A 7,236-nucleotide genomic window follows, 5' to 3' on the forward strand; every position below is an offset into this window, starting at 1 on the left:
TTCTGTGATGGGGCAGGGAAACTTCATTTCACACGTAAGGGAACTGGGCCTCAGAGGGGAAGTGACCAGCCCAAGGTCGCATGGTTAGGAAGTGATGGAACCAGGCCTGGAAGCTAGATGTGTCTGGTTCCCAAGCCCACACACTCTTAACCTTGACTTCACCCTGCTTCCCAGAGATGATGAAGATGATGATGATAAGTGACCCTCACTAAGCTCCCTAGACCGAGTCTTGGGCTGAGTGGGCTGCAGATATTATTATTTGATTGGCACATTCCAATACCCCATTGAGGCAGGTTGTTATCCCCTTTTCCAGAAGAGAAAACTGAGGTTGCTTAGGGAAGTGATGGAGTTGAGCTTTGAACCTAGGTTATTCCAACTCACCAGCCTATAGCCTACAAGAGGTAGACACAGGGTGCCATGCGGGTTCAGGGACAAGGCAATGAATTGTGCCTGGGAAGGTTTCATGGCAGAGGTGGCATTTGGATTTGACCTTGAAGGGTGAGTCGGGGTTTGGATAGGTAGGGTTGGGAGAGAGCGCCTCCCGGTCAGAAGGGATATTATGAACAAAGAGATGGATTGTGGGGCATTTTGATCGCGAAGGCTGCAGGTTCATCCAGTTTGTGGACAGGGTACCCTGGGTGTCGGGGAGCAATGGGAAGGAAACTGGATACCCCTGAGGGTGTTTTCACATTTTGTCAAGTTGAAGTTCTTGTTTTTTACTCAAGAGCGGCTCTTCCACCCAGAAGGCTTTTTGAATGATACTGTCATGTAACCCATGAGCCAAGGCACTGGGGACTCTCACTGTGTACATACTCCTGTGCTGAGAGCTGGGAGGAAGACAGAAGGAAGCAACACGGTTCCTCAAATGTGTGCCGAGGGCCCCCGTGTGGTTGGAAAGACAAGATACGCACACTAGAAAAAGCAGCAGCCGGCTCAGGCAATTTGTGATCAGGGCCAAATGAGTTTTCCCAACTGGTAGATTTCCGGGAAAACGAAAGTGAGGGGGCTTGGGGAGGGCCGCAAAGGGAGGCTTCACCAGGACAGTGGGTTTGGGCTTTGAGGGGGTATTTTAATAGGCATGGATGGAGAGGAAGACTGGCGAGCTCAAGACCAGGTAGAACTACTACTAGTGTCGCTGGCACGAAGGGCTCTGCGGAGGCCTCCCTTCCCCAATCCGCTGCTGCCCCCATCCACGTCTTGACCTCCAGGAGTTTACTAGGGAAGATGGGACTGTACGGGGTCAGAGACAGCCCGTGCGAGCTGGGAAACAGGACCGGGTACCCGATATTCCTGATCCTCCAATTTTCTACACTTAGCCTCAATTCCTGGCAGCTCCCCCAGCTGCTGAATTGTATGTGTATGTGTGAGCGGTATTTTAAATTAAGCAGTGAGTGCTTTCAGCTCATCATAAACATGCTAAAAAGCTTCAGCCGCGGCCTGAGCCCACCCCCGCCCCTTACACTCAGGCGGCAGCTGGGGCCACTCGACCCTACACTCTAATGCGTGTTGCCTATGACTCACCAACGAAAAAGACTATATGTTTCAGTCTTCCTGGGTAGCTGATTCCTAGTTGTGGTGGGTAATCTCAGTCCGAATTTGGAAAGCGGTGGGCCTCAGCCCCGCCCTGCAGACTGACAATTCTACAACACATGGAGCGCCTACTGTGTGCAAGGCATTGTGGGTAAGTCCATTAATCTCTCTGGGCTTTCCGTGTCCTCATTCAAAATGCATAGAATAATCCTGTCTGCTTTCCCTCCCTATCGGGGCTGCATGTCTCAGCCACGCAGTTCTTTTGATTTCTGCAACATTCCCAAAGTCTTTTCCTGCCCCAGGGCCTTTGTGCATGCTGTTCCTTCTACCCGGACTGCCTTTGCTCTTGCTTTTGACAGGGGAGGCTTCTTCTTCACCTTTCTGTCTCAGCTTAAACGTCACCTCCTGAGATACGCCTCCTCCGACCACTTACAGTTAGTTCCCTCCTAATATTCCTTTTATTGGCCATAGTTCTTTAATCCCACTTACCTCTCTGGGTAGTTATGTTTGTTTCTATGTGTCTCTTTAGAGTCTGTCTTTCCCACTGGAATGTAAACTCCAGGAGGACAGGGACCTTGTCTTTATCACTCAGCAATGTGTTCCTCTCATCTAGAGGGGTGCTTGGCACATAGTAGGCCGACATAAACAAAACCATGTGGGAAATATTTTCTCCCTGAGGTTTTTGCCAGACATCTGGTTGCCGAGGGAAAAATCATGACAGAACTGTGTCATTCGAAATGGAAAAAAAAAAAAAAATCAGGCTAAAGGGAGGAGTTTGTTGAAAGCAGTTTTGTTTTAGAAACCAGTCCTCGGAGTCTCATCACCAGACACAGTCTTACGAAAGTCAAACAAAAGGAATAGAAAGCATAAAAAGCTAACTTTTTACTGGGTGCTTACTATGTGCCAGGAACTGTTCTAAGTGTTCTACACAGATTATCTCATTTAATCCTCATAATAATGCGATGACGTCAATTCTATTATTAGCCCCATTTTACAGATGAGGGAATTGAGGCTCTGAGATGTTAAGCAAAGTGCCCAAGGTCAGGCAGCTAGCGAGAGGCAGAACCAGAAGTTGAACCCAAGGCAGTCTGAGGCCATGAACTGAATCATGCACGCCCCCTGCAGCCCCGAAGCTACCCTGCCACAGCCCTGATCGGCTAACCTTCCCGCTAGACTGGGAGCTTCTCAAGTTCAAGGACTCTGTCTTCTTCATTTTTGCTTCCCCTGTGCCTAGAATAGAGCTTGTTCCAGAACAGGTACCAATCAATATTTGTTGAGTAAGTGAATGAGTGAGAGAGGGAGTGAATCCATGTTCCTCTATTTTCTCAGGCTCGGGCTTATGGGCTCATGTTTATTTCCCTGCGTTACATTAAAATGTAGCACTGGCGACAAGGTGTGTTCTGATGCAAGAGGTCCCTCTCCCTGCGGGATACAAGGGGGACCGGCGCTGACTGGGAAAACGGAGGCAGCGTCTCTAGAGCAAGGCGCTTGATTCTAAGCATTTCGTTTTGTCGTCCATCTAAAAAGTAGCTGGACCTGTTTAGGACTTAAACAAACTTTCAGTGTTCCAATCCCATCTCAAATCCTTTGCAGAACGAGGCAGGGTGTGGAGGAGGAGGAGGGGAGAGTTATAAATAAACAAATACCCACAAACCGGCTGGTTTTTTAAACAGAATTTGCTTCAATCAGCGCTGCGCCACATTTTCCCAACTGGCCTCCGTCATGAGAACAAGTGGGAACTTTCATACTGAATGGCTTTATTTTTTTTTCCAACCAGATGAATGGTAGAAGTTTTGGCTTGGGAGGCAAATTTCAAATCCTCGGCACACAGTTTGCTGCCCTACTGTGCCCCGTCCATCACACACAGTGCCCGGCACAGCCTACCCAGTCATCACATCTGCTGCTTCAGCCCTCCAGAATAATTGGGTCATTGTTTTATTACACCAGTGAGAGAGCTGCAAGCCTGTTAGGATTATGTCATTGACATTTGCGTGAAAAGGCAATCATGATATGCTGGTCATTTCGCACAGCTGGGAATGCAACTCCGTTGTCATTATTTGAGGTTCTCATCCAACCCCTCTGACTTTGTGTCACAGCCCAACCAGTGTAAATGGATAGCTCTGATGTCTGTCACCTTTCAGAGGTTTTCTCGCCCTTCAAAAGACCAAGCAGGATCTAACTCTTTTCATGCACTTGGACTTTTCTGCTTGTAGGCACAGCGGGCTGAAGGTGAGAGACGCCTGCTTTTCCTGCTGTGTGGAGGTGTACACTCTAGCGGCAGAATGTTGCAATACAGTGTCATTTACTCACTGCTGATCAGAGCCAAGGACAGTTTTGGCTGGAGAACAAATGAGGGCTAATGCTGTCTGTGGAGGAAGACTATTTAGACAATTTATGAATCAGAGTTCTGCGGCAACTTCTATTGTGTGTTATTTTCGGTAGGACCCGTGCTTTGCTTGCAGTTGTCAGTGTGCTTAAGCGCGGGTCTCTGAGAATGAAATTCAAGCCTATTTGCACTTATCAACAGGTATTAATGAGGGCAGAACATCTCAGTTGCAAACAAGGAAATGATTAGCACTGATTATAGAAGTATAAACAGAGCTCAAATTCATGTGCCAATTCTTCTATTGCAGCTCACTGATCTTCTCCCACTAGTGTGCTAGCTGGAGTTTTATGGCGTGTGGCCATTCATGTACTCTTCGAAGGAATCCATTACAGACACCCGTCCATCCCTCGTGTCTGGTCCCAGTCCTTGCCAAGCCAGCCCTTACCAGCCACCTCGAGGTGTGACAGGCACAGGCGGTCCAGTAAGGGAGTCAGCTGAAGCGACGCAGTGGCTTAGAGGCAAATCTCCTAATCCCCATTGCCATGACTATAAAGAACTCAGGTTGCTGAATTTTTCTTGGCAACTGATTCCAAGGGCCTTCTGGGCGCTTTGGTATTTGTGCTGTTCCGGGTTCCTGCCTTTGATCTGTCTTTTCCTTATGGCTGCAGTTTCCCTTTCTGTAAAATGGGGCTCTTGCTGGGATCAAATGAGACAACTTACCCAGACCTGGCATCGTGCCTGGTGGGGAGAGAGTAAGTGCTCAACCAGTAGTACTTTCCCTGTCCAGGCTTCTTCTGGTTGTGTTTCCTGCACCTCCGACATTGGCGGACCAGGGCCTGTTCCCTCCCCTGACTGGCAAGCCAGGTCGCCTACTCCTCAGACAATCCAAGCTCCCTTCTCTGGCGGCCTTCTGTTGTCCTTTACCTGTCGCCATGTGGCACTCACTATTAACCTATTGAATTCTGGCAGGGAAGAATCAGTTTCCTGATAGGAATTTGCACGTCTGGGCCAGGTACAAGACAAGAGGCCAAGCCATATTTACCTGCCCTCCCCAATTGTGAGCCAATCACCCACATTCTGGTTACAACCAGATGTTTCACACCCATGACAGCAATGCCACCCAAACGGTTGCTTACAAGGAACACAGGGCGGTTTGCGCAACAGAAATGTAACCTGTGTGTCACTTCTCAAATTTCTTAAAAGCAGCTGCCATACCTGGGTACTTTTCCCTTGAAAATGACCACCTTGTTAGGCGTCTTGTAGGAATTTTAATTTGGAAGCTCTGGGAGTGCTTATATGTTCTTTCCAAGGGGGTCCCTGACTGCTTTAATTGGCAGGGAGTTAAAATATTGGAGAAGATACGAGATCTTCCCCAAACTCACCTCCTTTCTGAAAATGCTCTTCAGTTGCCTTGGCAAACAGCCAATCCAAACACTAAAAAAGAGTCAGAGAATGCAGGAATCCTGAATGCCATTCTCGGTGCATGCCCAAACAAGAATGGCGGGGGGGGGGTGGGGGGGGGGGTGGGCAGAGGCGGCACAACAGAAAGTGGAAAAAAGGTAGTTTTTGCATCCCAGACTGGGAGCCAATCCCACCCCATCATGTCCGGTGTCCCCTCGACTCATAAAGAGGAGAGAGGACATGTGGTGACATCGTGACAGTAGACTTCCCTGCCAGGGTCAACCGCTCAGCCTGACAGGTTGTCCAGTCTGGCAGGTCACCCCAGGGCCAAGAGTGAAGGGTCAGTCCAGTGAGGTCATTACCATGATCAGGTTTCAACTGCTTTGACTTGTTTTTTTCTGCATTGGCTTCCTTGGTTATTGGTGCATTTGTTGCTACCCATTTGGGAGGGGCTGACATGACCTACTGTGTGTGTGTCAAATTTGTCCTTTTCAACACTTAATCACATTCTCAGAGACCCTCTGAGATGCAGCAACTGGGTGATTGTGCCGTGAAACAGTGGCTTTGTTCTCTGCATTCACTGGGAATGGTTTGTTCTGATAATGTTAATTTCCCACTGTTTCCAACACGAGGTATTACATTGGAAGAGACAGCTGGTTAAGTGTTTAACCGGCTCTTACTGGGAATTCTCTCTTCCTCCTTCAGATCTCATGCAGATGCTCAAAGGTGTCCAGAGTTTCTTTCATGCCATGTTATTGAAAATTCATATTCACTAATTCAAATAGATTTTTTTGAGTCGTTATTATGTGTGAGGTACTGTACTATGATATGCTTTATACCATATCTTATTTCATCCTCACCGCAAAGCTGTGAGGTAGGTACTGTCATTATCTTAACTTTACAGATGAGGAGACAGGCTCAGGGAACGTAATGCAAGATCACACAATCCATATATGGGGGGCTGGGATTCAAACCCAGGTTTATCTGAGTCAACGACACTATAATTCCTCCACATAGCATATTTCAGGCCCCTCACAGCCCTTGAGAACAAAATGAATCCTTGAGGAAAATTTCCTACTCCACAGTTTGCTAATCGTTACAATTACTACTGCTGCCGCTGGTGCTATGGTTACTGGTCCTATTATCATTTTCCCAGCACTGGCACGTGCTTTATACCTAGCTGCCAGTTGTAGAGTTCAAGCCCAGGACCCACATGAGTCCAGAGCACCCATTCCACTTTTTTGTGCTGATGTAAAAAACAAGCATGACCTGTAATTCGTATACTAGAGTCTGTGTAAACGGGGGACTGTAAAAGGCTTGAAAGAGGCTGGACTAGTTTAATCGTGAGAATAAGGAACAAGAAGGCTCTGCATAAATCAACTATACTCCAATATAAAATAAAACTTAAATTAAAAAAAAAGGCACAGTCCTAAGTGGTCCCCATTTAGTCTTGACGACCATTATTCTCTCGTTCCCTTTTCTGGAGCTGAGGCTCAGAGACGGTAGGCAATATGCCTTAGGTCACACAGCTCTTCAGTGGCCAATCGTTGCCATCACCAGAGCATCTCAAGCCGCTAAGTTGCATCGCCTCCCTTACTTCCTGACTGAACTCCAAGGCAAGGGTTCTCTACTTTGTTGCCTTAAAATTAAAATTAAAATCAAGGAGAGTCTTGTTCAACCGAGCCAAGAGGATAAACATTCGAAATAGCAATTAGTAGGTAGAAATGTTGCCAGGAAGAGCTATACAAAAGCGCAGAAAGACACCCAAGGGAGTTAACAATGTTGGGGGCGGGGCAGCGGTTGCATGCTGATGGTTAATTGGATCCCCGCCAGCCCTTACCTTCCTCCTTCACCTTCCTGCTCCGCAATTTCTCAGGTTTCTCTAGAGAGCACTCCCCACCTAGAGACAGCCTGAGCCGCCACAGGAGGGCACCAGGCCAGGACTGCCAGGCCTAGGGCAGTCGGGCTCTGGGTTGGAA

Source organism: Balaenoptera borealis (assembly GCF_965194805.1).
Source record: "Balaenoptera borealis genome assembly, chromosome: X".
NCBI lineage: Eukaryota > Metazoa > Chordata > Mammalia > Artiodactyla > Balaenopteridae > Balaenoptera > Balaenoptera borealis.